We start from the raw sequence: 21,851 nt of genomic DNA on the forward strand, positions 1-21,851 counted from the left end.
TTCAATCTTGCATAGTGACCATATATCCTAGGATGGAGTAGCTTCTTTCTTCCCATAAATAATTGAAGTAAAGTTACCCCACTCCTCCGGTAGTGCATTTAGTACTACTGTGGTCATTTCTCTATCAGACATGACTTCTCCCAGATCTTGAAGTTGATCCCTGATTTCAGATATCCTCATAAAGTATGGGGCTATTCCTTCTTCTCTTGACATCTTTAGCTTGTATAGTTCTTGCCATAACGAGATGACTTCTCCTGTAGTGCTTACAAAATAAAACTCTACCAGTTTGTCATAAATTTCTATTGAAGTTTCTAGTTTTGATACATATGGAATGAGGGGATCATTGATGGATTCTATGAGAATCCTTTGAGCCCTAACTTCCCCTTTCATATATTTTGCAAGTGCTTGAGGATCTTCTTTCGTTGGTTTGGTAATATATCCTTATACATGATCCATGACCTAATTTTTAATGAGATTTAGATACGTCCTCTTCTTCCATGCAAGATAGTTTGAATCCCCAACCAATTTGTTGCTTTCCTTGCAAAAATACATTTTGACAGATTCAGATGTGGACATGAATATACTTACTTGTTAAGATGCTTCTTCCACTTGTTGCTTCCTGGAATTTGATGATGATGTAGATAATATAAAACTTCTCCTTGATGAAGATAGTTTTCTTCAAGAATGATCCTTCACAGAGAGAGAGAGATCGCTTCTGGTGATGATTGATGATGAGTCCTTGATGATTTTCTTCAAGGGTAAGGATTTTCCTTGCTTCAACGAGAGTGCCTTGGAACCTTTTGAAGATTATGACAACGTCCTTTGTTTCCTTTGAATGAATAAACTTCAAGCTATCTTGATTTGTAGATCTCTTCAACTTGATGAGGGTCTTTGTGGTCTTTTGATGATGACTGGAGGTTCCCAAGAATTCCTTTTGATGTAGATTTTTTCTTTGATCTAGGGTTTTGTCACTTCCTTGTAGATCTTGACTTTGTTGATGATCTTCTTAGATTTGCTTTGATGTCTTTCTTGAGATTTGATCCTTGAGTGTCTCTTGATAAGATGCCCTTCCTTGACTTTGTCACAAGTTAGCTTTGATACCATGTTGAGAAAAATAGGGCATCAAGATAAGGTGATTTCTCTATTTATGATAACTGCTTGTGAATGATTTTTACTTCAATAGATTAGGATCTTCCTTTAGTTAGATTATTATAGTTTTCTTCTTCATAAAAAAACTACCAAAGCATAAACAATAAAGAGACAAGAGACACAAAATGTAGGCTATCAACCAAGGCCAAAACCTCTCCCACTTGAGAGGAAAACCCAACGAATTCTTCTTCTTATAGAGACTTCAATTGACGAATACCAAGACCAAGACCAAGACTCTTGACCTATTTTCTCTCCAAGACCAAGTCACAAACCTTCCTTGACGAGATCCTTCTTGAATCAAACTTATTGCTCTTTCCTCCTTCTTTGGTCAACGCAAGTCAAATTATCTACACTTCTGAAATTTTAGTCTCTTTCCACGGATCTGAAATCCATACTTCTACATTTTTACACGTGTGAGGAGTGAGACCAAACTTGGAGATGCCTTCCTTCCTTCGCTATTCTTGAGGACTCTTCTAGGTGAATTCAGCTAGTAGTGGAGCTAATGAGGAGACCCTTTTGGTGACCTTTTTCTTGGACTGATATACTACTGCAGAAACCCTAGTTTTCTGCCACACATGTGAAGATATTAGCCCAAAGACAATGCCAAACAACTCGATCTTCCTTTCCTTCTTCTCGTTGGTTATAGGGTTGCTTTCCTTGTGAACTTCACACTTCTTTTCTCACTTTAGACCTTGACCGAAATTCTTGCTTCTAAAATGAGGCCGAGTTGCTTATTTATAGTGGTTGCCCATGAAAATAAGCTAACATGAGTTGTATGTGAGCCGACATGTCCTTTGATGTAGATCCTTTACTCCATCTTGAAGCCGACTTGATGGAGGTGTTTGAGCTTGGTCTTGGAGGGCCTTTTTATTCTTTTAATGACTCATACAAATTTGTAACATGCCCAAGAAGGGTCCTTCATACATGACATTGACTCAATTTCACTTTATGAGCCTTACCTAGAAATTCACAATGGGAGCCTTACCTAGAAATAAAATTCCTTGCTCATGAAACCCATGAGACAAGCATTACAATAATAATTTTATTTTTCTTCTTTGCATCAATTACATAAAATCACAATTACAGATGTCATTATGAATACCGAACCTAGTTACACTTTTCAATAGAACACTCCCCTCCTTAGGGACAAACTTTCGTGGATCACTAAGTTTCAAGCCACATCACATTTAATTAGCACTGAAGTTCATTCATAAATGAAGCACTAAATGTTTAGAAAAAATTATTATGATAGAAGACTTCCTGAGGATGATGGCACACAAATATGCAAAAGTTTGAATTTGTAGATTACAGTTAATTAAAAAAAATTGAGATGGAAATAGCGTATTTGAAACAATTGCTATAATATGAGGTGGTGCGCCTTGCACAATGAGTAAGGAGACATTTACAAACTCCTCTTCCTATTATGCTCTATGTGGTGAGCCTACTAATCTTCCATAGCACTATGTTAGTCATGTAGTCTTAGAGCATCAAGAGAGGCGCCACAATAGGCATCCTCCACCTATTCCTCCAAATGATAAGTTTCCAACATTAACTCTTGTTATATATAAAGATGAGAAGCCTCCAGACCCAAGTATGACAATGATGAGTGGGAGCCCATCATCATTAATCTAGAGTCAATGGTTGGAGTGTGGGGCTAGCCCCCAAAGACAAAGATGATCCTCCACCACACACAAGCATGATTTCTAGTTCTTTCAATATAGGTTGACTAGCCTTTATTTTTGTTTATGACACTTATTGTTCACCATATGGTAGTGTTTATTCAAAGTATTAGTTTTGTATTTTAGTAGATCTCTAGGAAGCTAGGCACTTTTGGGCTCTATGTTCATGGTAGTTGCTCTATGCAACCCAAATTCTTTTTTTATAAAATGTATAATGCATACTTTGATCATATTAATAGATAAAGAAAGCATTTTATTCATAAGAAAATTTGAATAAAAAAAGGGATGATTTACTCAACAATGCTACCAATGCTACCTTTTGACAAACAAAATTATAGGACATGCATTATTGAAAGAAAAAAATACCAAGAAGCACTCTCAAGACAACTTATGCTTGGGCTTGTTGTTGAGCCAAGCTAACTTATAACCTAGCCCCAAGTCTGACTCTTTGTCATCGAGTCAAACTTACCAACAATAATTTATACCTATAGGTCACTTGTAGCTTACTCACTACCTAGGGAATCCAACCCATAAGCCAATGAAAAAACTTGTCAACACCACATACAAATTCTAAAAAGGAAAAGAAAAACACTCAATTTTCAATGGTTTTTGTTGTCAAAAATCAGTTGCACTAAACACTACAACCGAACAAGCTGAGAAACATTTAGCATACAAATTAGTCATAGGGTACAAAGATTCAGACAAAAGTATGTTTGTAAGTAAACCCAAAAGGCAAGTTTAAATTAAACTTTGTTTCAAGTCCAACAACATCTTGGTTTTTGAAAATGATGTAGTAGTTGCAACATTTATCAAGCTACTTTATGTAGTGTTTTGCTTTATTATTGCAATTTAAGTGTCCCTCATTTTCTTAGCAGATGAGAGGCGCACTCTCACGGACATAAGTTCAGGTGGAGGTGGCAGACTAGGTTCCAAATGCAAGGCATAATAGAGGCCACTACAATCAGTATATGTACATTATAAACATCTCTTAGCATTTAAAATTTCTCTTGGTAGAGTACTTTTTGATAGGAGTGAAATCAAGGAGGACATCTTCCTGAATTTGAATCAGATGCAGAGGCACACGATATCAATGGATCAAAGTCTCGGGCATCTCAAGAAGAACATGGGCATTCATCCTAATCCTAGTTGCTCCCCAGGCAGCAGCAAGGAGCCCATTCCAGTCAAAGCCACCAATTCAGTTAAATTTGTTTGAATGTCTTTCTGGTACTCTATCTTCAACACTTTTATGTTTTAGTTATGTAATTTTCTGTTTAAAAATGACCCTAGAGGCTCAACAGCTAGTCATAGTATTTTCATTTTTAGAACTTTGATCAATACTCTCTCTTTTGCGATTTTAAAACAACTGAAGTTCTGCATCTGGTCTTGTTTTGCCCAATGGCAGACAAGAACAGTTGTCAAAAGACATGAATGTACACCTATGATTTAAAGGAATGTTAAAATTTACTTTACCAAAAAAAAATGTCCAACAATTTCTTATCACCAACATACATACATTTTAAACCCGGATCTATTAAGTATTGAGAGGGGGAATCAAAAGGAAACCAAGGAACATATTTCAGGGTTTATCAGTCTTTTTCTGTTACAAACCCTTATCGTATTTGCAGGGCTTGCGGTGATTAGAAAACCCCTCAATGGAGTTCAAGCGTTGCATCGCCCGTTTTGAATGAGCGACGAGACACGAGAATTGGATGCCGAAAATGAGACTGGATTGAGTTTGATAAGGGCAGAATTCATTGTTAGTGGCGCACAGGGGAGCAAAGCTCAGGGGATCGACGATACCGGTAGAGGTGAACTAAAGGATTGGGGAATGGGATATTGAACAACGGGAAAAATATTTGTGAACTGAATTATTTATTTTTTACTGCGCACATGATAAGGGTTTTGTTATGGTGTGGAGAGGCGACGACAAGGATGTCAAAGAAATATATAAATGATCCTTTATATTTGTCTTTAGTGAGATGAAATAGTATTTGGCAAATGTACAAGGGTGTGATGATCACAGGATTTCAAGAAATATACTAGTGGTGGTGTTTGGGATTTAAAGGTGAGGGCAATTAAATTTTTTGTTTTTTCATTTTAGGGATCTTCGGAGAGAGAATTTAAATTTGATATTAATAATGTTGAGAATTTAGAGAATTTGAATTTGATTTTGATATTAATAATGTTGATAATTGATTCTGATGGGGTGTTTTTTAAGAATGATGAGGGATGGGTGGTGTTCTTTTTTTACGTGGGGCATTAGCTTAGCATGATTGGGATTAAATGCGTTTTGGGAGATTGCTTGTGGAAGTTTCTCGATGCAGGCCTGAGAGTATTAGGATGAGTAATTGAAGCGATGGGTATTATTTTCTACAAAGATATAAGTCTATTTTTTTTGGAGAAATAGGTTTGGGTTAGAGATTGGTTTCCTTTACTCGTTATCCCTCTGTTGGTGGCGAGATAAGCCCAGGAAGGTGACCCTCCTCACTCGTTGGCTCGTTGTATTTCTCAGCCTCCGTTGCAGTCGTATGTCTTGGAATCTCGGCGTGGAAAAAAGCATACATTGGGAGTAAGATGGTGAGGGGCGGAGGCAAAAAGGTAATGTTGAGGTCGTTGAAGCAGCTCTCAACTTGACCCAAGCTTTCGCTTGGGTAATTCATTGTTGGTTTATTTATTTTCAGGTGTAGTTTTTTGTGTGGATAGGAATATTTCCAGCCACGGGAGTTCCTTGGCCTTGCTCTGGCGGGGAAAAGGAATAGACTCTCTCATCGTCCTCAGAGGTAGAAGTTGGCAACCCCGACAATCCTGTGGCTGGAGGTTAGTGAAGTCAAGGCCGAACCCGAAAGTCAAAACCTTGCTGCAAGGAAGAAAGTGGGGTGTATTTTCAATCTCGTCACTAGCAGTCAGCCCTGGTATAAGCCTTAGAAAGAATTTGCCTTCTGGTGGCACGGTAAGTAAACTAAAGAGAGGTGGGGCGACCGCGGGGAGGAGCTCTAGCAAACCACACTGACAATGTGGAAAGAGGAACGACGGTCACTGCAGATGCAACGACAACGAGGACAATCACGGAGGGGAGGAGGAAATTAAGGACGAGAGGAGCATGAGGGGGATGGAGAGTTGGACCCTCCTTTCAGGGACTCGCCTAGCCGAGTGAATTTGCCTACTCTTTTTTATTCGAGAGAAACTCAAATCCACCTACTCTAACGCATTGTTGAACAACTATCTCAAGTCCAGAATGAGGACAACGTTGAGTTGGTTGAGCGTTTGTCACGGATCCGCAAGAACCAAAGACGTATCTTAGACCGTCAGGCTGTTCTGCGAAGGAACTAGAGGCGTCCTTAGGCCTACATGGACAGTTTCAAGACTCGCATGGCTCAGATGGAACCTCACATCCCCGAAGCCTTTCATCATCGAAAATGTTGCCCAAATAACAAAGGTCAACCCCACTTCTCCTCCACTTCTCCTCCTTAGTTGCTCAAATGATTACTAGTTGTTTATATTTTTTTGGGTAAATTGTTAGGTAAAATTTCCTCATGGAGGGCAATGGATGTAATGAGTTCTTGTTTTGTAAAGTTTCTTTTTTTGGTTTTTTTATTGAAGGCCAACAAATTCGTTCCGAGTGAAGCCAATTTTGCACTCTTTCAAAACTCCCCATGATGTAACATTATTATGATATAACGAAAAAATGTTGACTTACCAAAAAAAATGTTGAAAATTAAATTTTGATTAATTTATATAATTTTTATGTTTAACATGAAATAGAAGTTGTAACAATATATTATATGAGATATTATAGTGAAATGTTAAACAAAAAATAATTATTATTATTCGATTTTAAGGTCACGGCCAAGACAAACACTAAATTGGTGTATGAGACCCCCTTGTTTGTGGGACAAGGGACCCACCTCTGCGCAACGATTTGACTGCTAACTCTATAGAAGGCATGCATACTCTACCCCCCTCTGGTTTTTAACCTATGAACTCTTAGGAGGAAACACATGCTCTTAACCATTAGGTTTAGTTTGAAAAGTAATAAAAAGACAAGTCAATTCAATTCAATTTATTATTTTAGAATTTTGTTTTTATTAATAAATTTATAAAAAATAACAAGTGTAATATGTAGAGTTGTTGTCTACTAAATGCTTTTTATGCAAAAATATTTGATATCAAAGTTACTGTAATTAGGATATAAAGAATACTACTATTATGTAATAAAATTATCTATATTTATAGCAATTTTTTAGCATATTTTTCTAAATAAATTACTATGTTGAATAGCAAAGTTACTTTTATACTTGTAACGATAAATGTAATAAAAAACACATAAATATTATTATGAAACTTATTTTAAATATATCATAATTAATATTTTTTAAAGATTTCAAATCTAATTTTTATATTTACAAAACATATAGTATTCAAACATATGAATTATTTTATTATAAAATAAAAAAAATGACTTGCTTATATGACCAATGTATAATTTAATGAAATTAATGTATAATTTAATTAATTTTTAGAAGATATAAAAACAAGTATAATATAATTTTACAGACAATTTTTCATGTTTCATTTTAAAGTAAATATAATAAAATTTCATTAATTTATAATTTTAATCCAATTTTATTAATCAAAAACCAATTTAATAATAGATTATTTGAAATTTTTATAATATATCAAATTTCTATTATTTTATAATTTTAATTAAATTTGATTAATATAAATTAATTTATAAATAAAAATTGATTTAAAATTATTTTTGAATTTTGTTAAATTTAAAATAAAATAATAAAATATTTGAAATTTTAATATATATGAAATTTCTATTTAATTTTTTATTTGAAATATAATTGGAAAAAAATATTATTAAAACAAGTGCAATATGTATTGTTGTTGCTTAATACCTAGCTGTAACATCCCTAAAATGACTCATGGTAAAATAAATAAAAAAAAGTTACATATCAGTTATGAAAACTAATTCTAAATAAGGATGAAATCAAGAAAGGAGGAAAAACTGTTCGGTAGAACTGCGGGATGTGGAAGAGGTGGCAAATGTATTTCAGTTGTGAACTCGTGGATGGATAACACACCGTTTCGGATTTTCGGAGGAATCTTTTAAGCTCGAGGCGGAGGGATTTTTAGTTCTTGGTTTTTTGATGCACGTATTCCTGGTGGAGAGGGATGCCGGTGAATTAATGGTGAAAGAGTAATGTGAAGGAAGGGGAAGATGGCGAGTGTGGGAGGTATTGCAATGGGGGAGTGGCAAATCTCTTGACTGTCACTGCGTTTTCCGTTGGCATTTGCATTTTCTGAGGTTGCAGCTGATGAATGAGAGAGAGTACTTTCCGAAAATTGCTTCTGAACCAAAGGAGTATCAACTGTGCGTAAGTACAGAGCGCACATACGTTTTCTCAGTTGGATGCGGAAGGCTCGTTTTCTCAGTTGGATGCGAGAAGCTCTCACAATGCTAAAGTCGGACATCATTGATCATGCCGGTCTTGACTTTGTTGTTTTCCATAGGATCTATATTGTGGGTTTTTAGAGATAAGCTTCTTGGTGGTCAACTAAAGAGATAAGTATATGTTGTTTTGCTCATAGAAATAACTATTTCGGGTAAGGAGAAAACATATTCAAACAATAACTATTGCATTCTTGACATATTAAAGAAAAATAGAAGTAAATATTGCATTCTTGGAGAAGAGAATGCACATTAAAGAACTAGATGTAAATAATGCATTCTTGGCATATTAAATGAATAGAAGTAATTATTGCATTCTTGGCATATTAAAGAAATAGAAGTAATTATTGCATTCTTGGCATATTAAAGAAATGGAAGTAAATATTGCATTCTTGGAAAAGAGAAGGCATATTAGAGAAATAGAAGTAAATATTGCATCTTTCGAAAAGAGAATGCATATTAAAGAAATAGAAGTAAATATTTCATCTTCGGAAAAAAAAATGCATATTAAAGAAAGGGAAGTTAATATTGCATTTATGGAAAGAAAGAATGCATATAATAGAAATAGAAGTTAAGTTGGATTTTATTGGAAAGGGAATATGCTTTATTGCATTGGGATACTAGTTAATTTAGAAGTTTCTTGTGGAAAATTTATGCATTGCATGCATAATAGAAATTGCTAATCATTCTAACCTTCTTGAAGAAAAAACTTATGTTTTATATCCACAAATATAGTGTCTTTTTAGGAAAAGAGAGGATTCTTCATGCATGGAAATAATAACTTATTAAGAGACTTTTTGAAAATCAAAGATAGAGATTCTTTCCTTAAAAGACACACATGAATAGTGTTCATGCAAGAGCAAGAACCCTTACTTGTATCATTAAAAGATTATGTGCACTGCATATACTAAAGAAGGGCTATTAGGATAAACTAATGGTTAGATCTCTATGTGCAAGGGCGCATAACAATAGTTATTACCTGGTATGTAAACATAATCATTGTGTTATATGTTTAAAAAGAAAATATGGACTTGTAAAACTAATGGTATCATTGTGTTATATGTTTAAAAAGAAAATATGGACTTGTAAAACTAATGGTTAGATCTCTTAGAGAGAGATATGTACTAGTGTGAATAAGCATTGTGAAAGGTAGAACATGAATTTACTTGAATAGATGCACTAGTTAGCTAGTATGTTATGCCTGCTCATGCAGATGAGTAGATGTTAAAAGATCACTTTTAGAGATTGTTTAATGAATTATTAATAATGTATCTAATATTGTTGCCAAAGCTTGTTGACAACTACATTGACAGGAAACAATGGCGGTTGGTGCCAAAGGGGAAGTGATGTTTAACATTATGGCAGGAAAAGGATTATTTTGGTCCATGCAGACGAGTTCAAGTTGTAGGGTTGTCCATTACTAGAACAATCATGCCACAATGAATGTTGCATGTGGCGGTATGTAACCGAAAGATTACATGGAAATTGTATTAGCTTTTAGCTAGTTATGTGATAACTTAATGATAACTCATTGTAATGATTTTATAACAATGGTTAAGGGATGGAATCCCTTATAAGCCATTGAGTGAGGGGTGAAATCCCTCACGAGCGTTTAATAATAAGAGTTGCTGGTTTTCACCCTACGGGGTTTCCAGGGTAAATTGGTGTTCAAATGGTGTGATTGCCTTTTGTGTCAGTTTGATAATGATGAGTCCTTGATGTTGATGGTTCTTTATTTGATGTGACAACCATAATGTCCTAGTACATGATTATATAATATGGTTAAGGATATCAAGAAATGGATGCAAGGATTCATGAGACAATTTATGTCATTACACTACCACAGTGGTGGTTAATGGTTATGCAATGGTTATGCAACTTACTGTCTTGATGGGAATTTACTTGATGTACTAATGAATATTATATTTAATGGTTAATGATGAATTGTGGAGTTGTGAATTGGTTAATGACTTGTGGTAATTTGTATAAAAAAATTCTAACTCCCCACTTTTACATGCGAGGTTACCGGGGTATGTGACTCTAGCTCTTATGCAAAAAGTAATTGGATTTTGAGATGAAATGAGTACTACAATATTTGAAAAATAAAAATCAAAAGTTGGTCTTACATCACGGATCTTGTTGACACACATTATCAAGATGTGCAAAACATATTTTTAGAAATCTAATTGTTTCAACAATGTAAATATAAATGACATACATGATCAGACCATGCAAAAGATTGATTTTAAAGTTTTATATGTATCCTTTTACATTGGACTCTAAGAGAAAGCATAAAGCCTGTCGGTAGCCATTTTGTAAGATTTATGAGAAGATAATCTAAACATCACACATATAGCAAGTTTATGTAAATAGTACGAATTTGTAGAGCAGACAATCCAAAGTGTTTTTCTTCAATCCTGATTTGCATTAAATTACAAACTGATCCACCCACTTTATTAAACACAATACTATATATAATTGTAACAGATATTATATATTTATGAAATTAATCAAATATATTATATTTAACAAAATCCTTGTGAATGATTAGGCTACTATTGGGCCTAGAGTATGCCCTAAAACTGTCTTTGTTATCAAATATATTATATTTAACAAAATCCTTGTGAATGATTAGGCTGCTATTGGGCCTAGAGTATGCCCTAAAACTGTCTTTGTTTGGCTAAGAGCTCGTCTTCCTCAAACTTAAGGAAACATGTTAATGACGCAAGACCTGGAGGCATTTGGCAGGAGTGAAAGTTTACCCCCTTACGGACAACCTACGGACTATTCTAGAGTATGCCCTAAAACTGTCTTTGTTTGGCTAAGAGCTCGTCTTCCTCAAACTTAAGGAAACATGTTAATGACGCAAGACCTGGAGGCATTTGGCAGGAGTGAAAGTTTACCCCCTTACGGACAACCTACGGGCTATTCTAGAGTATGCCCTAAAACTGTCTTTGTTTGGCTAAGAGCTCGTCTTCCTCAAACTTAAGGAAACATGTTAATGACGCAAGACCTGGAGGCATTTGGCAGGAGTGAAAGTTTACCCCCTTACGGACAACCTACGGGCTATTCTAGAGTATGCCCTAAAACTGTCTTTGTTTGGCTAAGAGCTCGTCTTCCTCAAACTTAAGGAAACATGTTAATGACGCAAGACCTGGAGGCATTTGGCAGGAGTGAAAGTTTACCCCCTTACGGACAACCTACGGGCTATTCTAGGTGGCGTGGTTTTCCTTGAATAACAATGATGAGTCAGCGTGCATTCGTGGATAGCAACCAGAAATGATTGTCCTCACTATTGGTTTGACAACTGAAATACGATAGGGTTTCCCCCCTCGTGAAAAAAATATTGGGCTACCACTAACAGTTTGACACTGTAACATTTGATAGTGAAGCAAGGTACACCCACCCATCTTGGAACACGTTAAACTTTATTGTTATTGTTGTACACTGAAAAAAATCCCTTCTTCATGCATTTAGTTAGTGATATATAAATTGCACTGAATTTTTTAATAAGTTTTTTCTCAAAGCTTGTGGAGCCATGAAAGCTCCTCACATCAAAAATGCATCTAAGTCATTTAACAATCCCTCTTACCCTTATGACATTATTTATAAATCTTATTAGGAAGCTACAAATCCAAGTAAATGATCGTCATTTTTAACCCATTAAGTGACCAATGTATTAACTATATGAATCAATTTCAAGGATGTAGTGCAATGGTTAGTTGGAGAGATTTAGTCCCCACAGATCTCGTGGTCCATCTTACGTATATATATTTGAAAACCAAAAATAAAAAAGTCAAAGGGTAGTATTAATTGTATGAATCAAGTTTCTTTCAAAAGTAACGATTAATTTCTGGAAGGATATTCACAAACTCTCGATAAATTTTGTGAATGCGACTATCATAGATAATATGATGCATGAAAAACAAATTTGAGAGCAAGCAAACCATACAAGAATCTTCGAGTGAACTCTGCTATGGATACAAAGAACCTGAAAATTTGAAAGTGATAGAGACATTACATTACATGAGATTTACAAATTTATATGGCTAAGCAACTGCTTCTGCAACATATACGGAATGATAAATTTGTAGGTTTAGGCTTTAGGTTTGGTCTTCGGTGGATTGGCGACCATCTGTGCAAAAGCAGCCACCCTCTTCTAGGGCGCGCACCAGTCTATAGTAAAATGCATTGCAACCTACAATGCCCCAAAATCTTTATACAAAGAAAATTAAACTCGAAAGGTTTAGTAGAAAGAACAGACTGAGGATTTTAGCAACGTCTCCATAATGAAAATATACAGTAGAAATACACAGAAATCTGCAAGAAGTAAAATTACGAAACCATGTGTTGGATTAAACAAATAAGATGACAAACCGGGCAGGCTTGAGCTTGGGCTCACCCCAAGATGATATCCCATGATTTGTCAGAGTCGACCACCAGGACGCTCAAACCTATGACCTATTCCTGGGTATCCATGACGCACAGAGTGCTTGCTTGATGATTTTATTTGAGGTTGTTATGGGAATTTTGTAGCGGAACTCAACGTTCTTAGCAGAGAAGAGAAGAGGGTGTTGTGTGGAGAAGACGAGGTGGCCTTTTTTTTTTTCTTTTCTTTCTTTTTTCTTTTCTTTTTTTTGGTCTTTTTTGGGACAATTCCTTGAACGAAATGATTCTGCAAGTGGGAGTAAGTAAAACATATTCTTTTGGAAAAATATCGAAAGATACTAAGAAAATGAGCAAAATTAATAAAGGAAAAATATGAAGAAAATCAAAAAAGGAAAAATGAGTGTAGGATGCTTTTCCTCTAGTAAAAACCCAAAACATAATGTAATATGCAGAGTGACTACTTTTGTTTTAGTAAAAACCCAAAACATAATGTAACATGCAAAGTAACTACTTTTGTTTTAGTAAAAGCCCAAAACATAATGTAACCCTCAAAGTAACTACTTTTGTTTTAGTAAAAGCACAAAACAATATTAAGTTGTGTTTTGAAATTTTATTATTGAAAAAAAAAATCTCATAAATGATTTTAACACCATATAAAATAGTAAATTTTGATTTTTAAAAAAGTTAGAAAATAAATTTTAATTTAAAAAAAAAATGATTTTAGCACATATAAAATAGGAAATTTTGATTTTTAAAAAAGTTAAAAAATAAATTTTAGTTTTTTAAAAATTTATTTTAATATAAAATTTTAATGTTATTTTTTTATAACCAGAAACAATATAACAGAGATGTTCCTCATATAAATTATTTTTATAATTTTAATATTTTCAAAATAGATTAATTCATAAAACAAAATTAATGTTGATGAATATCACATGGTTGTGATAGTAGTGAATATGTACAATAAATTAAATAATTAATACTTTTAAGTGAGTTTAAAACTAAGTGAGTTTAAAACTATGGATATCACTGTATTTAAATTTAAAAATTTGTTTAATTTTTAAAATGATAAAATTTAAAATTTAAATTTATGGTTTAATTTATTTAATTGATTGCATTGCAATTTCAATTTATATATTTTAAATATAATTAAATTTTAAATAAATATAACATATATTATTTATGAATTAAGATAAATATTAGTTATTGATTTAAATGACTTCCTAATATATTTTAAATAATTTAATATTATTTGTTTAGAATGGAATATTTTACTTCATTTTAGTATAAAGGTTAGCTCTAATGAAATTTTATGTTGCAAAGATATGTAATTAAGTTAAAATTTCTTGTAAAGAAGTAATAATTAAACGGGTAAATAATGTATTCTACTCTTTTATTAGTCTTTGTCATGGCATATTCGCTTGTTGATCACTATTAGTTTAATAGTATAATATTAGTAAATCCAAGTTATAATGTTTAACTTTGAAAAACAAATAATTATTTTTCAAACATTTGATTGGACCATAATTAAGGTATAGCCTTTGTGCCATGTGGATAACTACTTTAGATTATTTTTCTATAATTATAGATGTAGTTACAATATTTATGCCATGATTTTAAATATTTGTGCAATGATTTTTCATTCTTAAGCTTCATAATTAAAATATTTGAAAATGGTTCATACTCATGTAAATAACCTATTTACTATCATTTATTGCTCACTATAAGTATTTACCATTATTTGTATTTTTTTCAATGCTTTAACATTTAGGAGTAAAAGTGTAAATGTGCCAACTTAGTAGTGGTTACTACCCACCAAAATTCACGCAAATCTATATCTTTTAATAAACAATTAACTTTTTTAGTTCATATATCAAATTGTATTTTTTCTAAATGCATAACATCCACTTAAATGATAAAGACTAAACAAATAAAAGATTGGTTAAAAAAACCCTAAATGATTAACCATAATCGTTGTCCCATACTAAAATCCATAAGTTCATAAATCCAAAAATATTTAAGGTTTGAGAATGACACTGAGCGACAAACAAATGTTTCCCTCAGAAAAGTCATTATGGCAATTCGATTTTCAATTGCCTTCATTGTCTCGTGCTAAAATCACAATTTCATAAATCAAATAATTTCAAAGATTAAAGGTAGTTGGTGTGAGAAAAGTAGTCCAAAAGCATTTAAGTAATTTGATTGAGTTATAAGTTTTTATTTTAATTTAAATAATTTAAATTAGCTTTTTTCCTATTTAGGAAAAAATTAATTATAAATATTTTAAATTAATTGAAACATTAAAAATATATTTTAAATATAAAAAATTAAAGTTTTGCTAGAAGTTATTTCATTTAATTTAAAAATTAAAAAACAATAATAATTTTAAAATTTTGGTAGAAGTTATTTCATTTAATTTAAAAATTAAAAAAAAATAATAATTAAATTGAGATTAATGTTCCCAAACAGGAACTATACATTTTTAATAGGTAACAAACATTAGGGATTTTAATATTTTTAACCAGATCTAGAATTACTACTTGAGTTGAATATTATGTATTATAATTATTTTGAACATAAAAAATTAGAAACTTATGTAACGTATAAATTAATTAATTTTTAGAAAATAAAAAGAAAAGTATAATATAATTTTATAGTGAATTTTTATATTTCATTTTAATCAAATTTAATTAATATAAATTAAGTTAAAAAATAAGTTAAAAATATAAATTGATTTAAAATTGTTTTTTATTTTTGTTAGATAAAAAAAAATCAATTATATATCAGATTTTGATTAATTTGTAATTTGATTGATATAAATTAATTTATAAATATAAATTGATTTAAAATTTGTTTTTTATTTTTGTTAAATTTATAATAAATATTTGAACTCTTAATTATATATGAAAAAAGAAACATTATTAAAACAAATGTATATGCAAAAAGTAATTGATAACAATTATTAAATGCATGAACAAATTCTTAATAATAAAACATATTTGAATACGAAGAAAGTAATAGAAGTAATTAATGGACTAAATAACCTTGGAGCAAAATAGAGATAGGTGCATAGAAAATTTTGGATTAAACATTAGCCCCAACATTATTATTTGTTACAAAAGTTAAGGGTTTATTGAAATGTGTTTGTGCACATTTTATTCCATCTCTAGCTTATGGGACCAAATAAGAAGGAGAAAATACAATATCTAGTATCTTTATATTAAATAATGTATATATATGATATAAATAAAATAAATAATGCCTTAAAAAGCTAATTATTGTAACAAACTATTTATTTAACTTTAAATTTATACTCATCTTAATTCAATGACAGACAAATAATATATGCTAGAATTTCTATGTGGAAAAAATCAAATTCATATTTAATAAAATATCTACTAGCAAATGTACCGAGAGGTGCAAAGCAACACCGATAGGAGGAGTGGGGGAATGTGGAAGGCAATATTTTGCACGTTATTGTTTGTAGTATTTCGAACTTGCAGAAGCGAAAGATCATATGCCACTTTATCATCTCAATATAACCATTCAAAATCTATGAGTAAATATTATGCATACTACATTGTACCATCAAATTGACCATTCGATCAAAACGACAAGTGCACGGATATAACATAGTAGCATGATGCAATCATATTGCCCTTAAGTGTGCATAAATTTGATAGCAGTATGAAATTCGATGAATTTTCCATACAATTTGTAAATGATTTGGGCAACCTACTTTCCACTACAACCCAAACACCTCAAAATTATTTTTAAAAACCACTAAAAAAAACATATAAACCCTCCCAGTGGTACGTCCTAGTTTCTAGAGTCATGCCCTATGTCTGCAATTCAATTCTATTAACCCCAAAATTCACTATCTTGATAGACTTGTCTGTAGATATGAGCAGATTATCAAACTTCATATCCCTGTAAATAAACCCAATACTCTGCAGATACTCCATGCCCCTTGCCACATCCAATGCGTGCTTCACTGTTAATTTTAAAGGCACTGGGCGGTTCTGTCTCCTACTAATTTTAAAGGCCCTGGGAAATTCTGTCTCTTTGCCATAGACTACCTCACAAAACCCCCCTTAGAATACTCCAATACACCAAACCATAGGTTTCTTACAACCCCATATGAATCTCACCACATTCTCATGCCTCAGAGTGGCGAGCATCCTAGACTTCCTATGTGAATTGTTGCTCCAAGATTTGGACTTTCTCTGTATTATCCTCCGGTCTCTCAAGGATCTTCACTGCAACATCCTCACAATTGTAAGTACCTTTATAAATTTTACCAAATGCCCCATGTGCAAAAGGAGGACCCGTGTTGAGTTTTCTTAAGTCAATGGTCCACTCATCATATTCCTCAAGGCCATCAGTAGGGCACCTATCATCCATAAGCGCATGTGCAAGGCCATCTTCTCCAATGGTATGAGTGGCTATGTTATTATGGGCCACACGATGGGCTATGGATCTGAATTTTGCTTCATTTCATATCCATAAAATTGTTCCCTTGTATGCCTGTCACCATTATTGTTACAGGGAAAAGTGTCTATTTAGAACTGCTCTATCCCACTAAGGTGTGACAGCTGCCTTAGAAACAAATAGAGAAAAACTACTTTTGTATTTCCTTTATGAACTATAGATAGAGAGGAATAGAAAGAACCAACCTGTGTCTTGCGCTAATCCTTTGATCCAATCCCTCTCTTCTTTGATAGTCTCCAGCTACCTGCTCCCTTACTTGCCCAGCTTCAAAAAGTACCTGTAAGATCACAGAAGAAGAACACTATACAAAGACATGGATCTATATTCATAAACAACTCAGGATCAGATTTAAGTTAACCATACAAATGTAACAAGCATCAATGATACAAAAGCATGGAGGAAAAACTCAAATAGTTTTTATTGATAAACAAGAAAAGATCCAGGAGGAGTTACAACCGGTGGTTCCTGACCCAGCATCAACCTCCCAGCAAAGAAGCCCCTCTTCACCTCAAACAAAGCATAGATCACCCAATACTCTGATGTTTGTCTCAAAAACCAACAGCAATTCCTTACAATATGCAAAATTCCAGCCTCTGGATCTCTGGGATGAGGGATCCATATATAGATATCTGTAAGGAGGATGAGTCAGCTTGTGATTTGATTAGTGTCTTCTCTCTGTCAGTTCTTGCTTCCACTTGGAGACTGAAGGCCTCTTACTCATCCTTGGTCGAATTCAGTGAGGCAAGTGTCACAGGAGAAGATTCTGGAAGCTTCCATTGTCTCTCTACCTCGCGGAATGACATTGCCATTTGTCATTTCTCGCCCATCGCACCCCATAGAAGGGAATTTTGTGATGCAACGCACCCTCATAGTGTATTTAGGTGCAATGCAACGCACCTAGCCAGTGGAGCAGCTGAAATGATCCTGTTTTGACTTATTCTGAGCAGTTTCTGGTGGAGAACTTCTGGGAGAAGCTGTAATCTGTTGACCTTGTTCCTTTAGGGGTTAGAACAACACTTTTAGGGACTTAGGAGCCCTTGGTTTATGGACATTTCATACTTGGAGTTGTAGGGCACAAAAATGTCTATAACAATTATTATTGTCTATTATGTCCTTCTTGTCTCCTTGGGCAGGATAATCATGATTCAAATTCAAGTTCATGTTCCCACCAGAATAATAATTATTCATGTTATTATGCTGACCATCTCCAAAATTCCTCTCTCTATTCTGTTGGTGTAGTGGTAGTCTCCAAGATCACTCGTCGTCATCCCAATTCTGAGCCTCCTGAAGTGGCAACAATCTGCGGGGAGGAATACTAGTCGGGAAACATCGTAATTCGCCCTCATTCTTTGCAGCACCAAGTTGAGGGGTGATAAGATCGTTGGAATGAAAGTCCGTTTTGGACCAAGCAAACGTTTCATGTTTGGATTTTGTATTATTTGCATGTGCGTGCTTCTCTGCCTTCTTTTCATTCTCATGACTATCCTTAGAAACAACAAATAGTTTGATTTCCCATGGATTATCCACGCTCTCCTTTTTCAATGGTGAGGGGAGCAAGGGGTGGATATGGTTTTGTCTTTGTCGTGTTTGGCTATAAGGGATCATTGCTTTTGTCATGAGAGAAGGAGCATATACCCCGAGGGATTGTTTCCATTTGTTGTCAGGGTAACAGGATTGGGATTTGGCTCTTTACTCCCATAAATGTCGTTGAGGTTCATCGAGGTGAACTTATTATTCCCTCTTCCCATTCAAATTTCATAGAATGTCACAATGAACCAGATAGAGTTCGAGGAAATTGGAGACAGATCTGCAATGAGACATGTTTCAGAGGCTCATGTTGAATCCTGTGAGAATTGATGTTGAAGGTTTCGTTGCTAAGAAATGAGAGAAATAGAGTCAAAAATGTTGAAGCTCTTCCGATCAATGGAACATTGTGGATTCTCAAATCAGGATGCATCAATATCATTGTTCTCGAATTGTTTGAGCCAACACTGTTGTCCATAATGGACATAGACATAGACCCACCTCCATTACTTCTCTGCAAGCTTCCCATACTCTTCACAGACATGCTCTTCTCCAAGCCTATGATAAAACCATTAAGTGAAATCATATTCCACTATTCTATAATGTTCTCCTTCTATCATTCTCAGATAATTTATTTACCCCCATCCCCATTTTTTTTTCTTTTTTCTTTTTTTATCAGAAGACCCCCATGCACAAATTGATCACCTTTAGTTAAAAATATTTCAATCTATCAAACCCAACCTTAAAAAGAACACGCTACTACCATCAAAATTCAAAGAGATACACTATACCCACAAGGTTTATTTGCATATCAATTGAAACAAGCATAGACATTGTCTATTTTTGCAATACAAAGACATGTCTAATCCAAAAATTGTTGGCTATCTCTAACCAAACCTAGCTTTGGTGATCTCCTAGGGTTAAGAAAACCCACGGTTCTCTGCATGGGTATCGTTGGGTGATAAGTAAACTTGGATATATTGAAAACTTTGTCCAAATATCTAAGTTATTGTGTATGTGTAATGTTATATTATTTTGATAATTAATGTCATGCCTTATAACTATGTGCATTTTTTTCTTCCAACTTCAACGCAATGTAGTGTTTTGGATATAGCTTACCCAACTTCATTTGCTCATAGTTTATAACAAACATGGTTCGTATATGTCCTTCGAGAGATGTGATGCCAATTCTTTTCATCTATGAGCTTGTTCAATATTATTTTCTCAAGTGAATACTCATTGATTAATTTAGGAATCTTAATAGTTTGAGTTTCACTCCTTTAGATTCTTTCTTAATGATCCACGTTGACAACAATATCATTGAGCAGGTGTGTGCAAATCAGAGAAGATTATTGTGATGTGAGGCATCGCATCCTATTAATCTTGAGGGTAGTATATATTAAGTGATGACCACCTTTATTACTTTTGGGATGAAGATTACTTATATAATGATTTTTCAAAGTTTATATTTTTTATAAATTCAACTTAACTCAATTGTAGATTTCATAAATATTTTAGAATCCAATTGATGAGAGTGAAGTCAAAGTCAAAATATGTATTGAAATAAGGATTGCGTTCTTATCACTCTAAAAAGTGAATAATACCAGGCAGATGTATATCACTTCTCTCTGGTGATATAGGGAGAATGTACCATTCCAAAAAGTTGATTTCCAAACAATACAATGTATTGCTGAATAAGTTGATTCTCTAGAGATATAGGGAGAATGTACCATTCCAAAAAGTTGATTTCCTAGCAATACAATTTATTGCTGAATAAGTTGATTATCTAGAGATACAGGGAGAATCTATCGCTCCAAAAAGTTGATTTCCTGGTGATACAAAGCATATCGCCTAAGTAGTTGAGGCTCTCCGATATAGGGTGAATGTCTATAAATAGACCTGAAAAGATTCTTTTGGAAGGCGATGAAATCAATTTCTATCTCACATAATTGATTTATATTTGTAACACATTGAAAACCTCAATATCAAATTATTTCTATAGCCACACTTATAACAAATTTGATTTTAGTCATCACAATGAAGTGTTATCGTCAACTTTGAGCTCTCAGATGGAAATGACAAAGGCCTCATTTAATTCTATGAAAAGGCCTCGTCAAAGACAATCCTAAGAGAGATGGTGTTTGTCTTAATTTTTGAGTCTTGGTTGTTCCATAAATTCCCAAACAGTTATAAGGTTACCCAAGGTATATTTCCTTGTTTTTTGTGGCCTCGTGATGTCTGATAGTAGATTTGTAATGGTTGAAACCAATGCTTTAACCATGGTCTCGTGGGAGAGTTCATAAGGGTGCTAGATTTTGGGTGGGAAAATTTTAGCATTCATTCTTGTGGGCATGGTTGTAATGTTACTCATGTTGCTAAGTTTTCTAATTGTTTTCAATCTAATGGTATATTTAAGTTTTCTAATTGTTTGCAATCTAATGGTTTCTTTATAAATCTTCAACAAATTAGGTACTATGTAGTCCCAAGTTGCCTCGAGCTTCATTTATTTTTTCCAAATTGTTTTTATCATGAGTAGTTTCACGGAATGCTTGATAATATCATATTCCAAATAAATTGTTTTGTGTTTTGTGCTTGTTTATGATCCACAAGTACATGTTTCCTATATAATGAAATGTCTAACTTGTTATGCTTGAATATTATAATTACTGTGTATGAAATCATGGACGACACACAAATATCTCATACACTTGGTTAAAAGGATTGACAAAGCACATTGTTCATACAATGGTCTTTATGCTAATACATGTAAGAATTTCTTGAGTAAATGTTTTGCATGAGTAAGGCCTTCCCTCTCTTTAAGGCGATGTGGAGGTCAAAATGGGCTTTTACTCTTCAACCTCCCTTTCAAGTTGATTGGAGCAACTTTGTTTTGGTTGAAAATGTATATTACATTGTAAATCAATATACATGTACATCAAGATTATCACATCCAAGAGCCAAATAAATATCACACAAGATGCCCCACCCTACATAAGCAATGAGATTTAGCATTTCTTCTTTGGATCCAACTTGTAGAGTATCTATACCATTACTAAAAATGGCATTTTTGGTAGAAATCTAAACAACTAGGGCCCAAATATGTTAAACAAAGTATCTACCTCATTAAAAAGTTGCTCAACAACATTGTTTCCATAAGCAAG

At 33.5% G+C, this 21,851-nt stretch overlaps 1 pseudogene; it reads right to left on the bottom strand.

The window, feature by feature from the left end:
* Positions 1-19,234, bottom strand: part of LOC149182873 (serine/threonine-protein kinase STY13-like) — a 36,118-nt pseudogene extending 16,884 nt beyond the window's left edge.
* Positions 19,235-21,851: the final 2,617 nt, after the last annotated feature.

This window comes from Pinus tabuliformis, chromosome 3_2, assembly GCF_031772625.1.
Source record: "Pinus tabuliformis cultivar Carrire ecotype Pingquan chromosome 3_2, CPIR1, whole genome shotgun sequence".
Taxonomy (NCBI): domain Eukaryota; kingdom Viridiplantae; phylum Streptophyta; class Pinopsida; order Pinales; family Pinaceae; genus Pinus; species Pinus tabuliformis.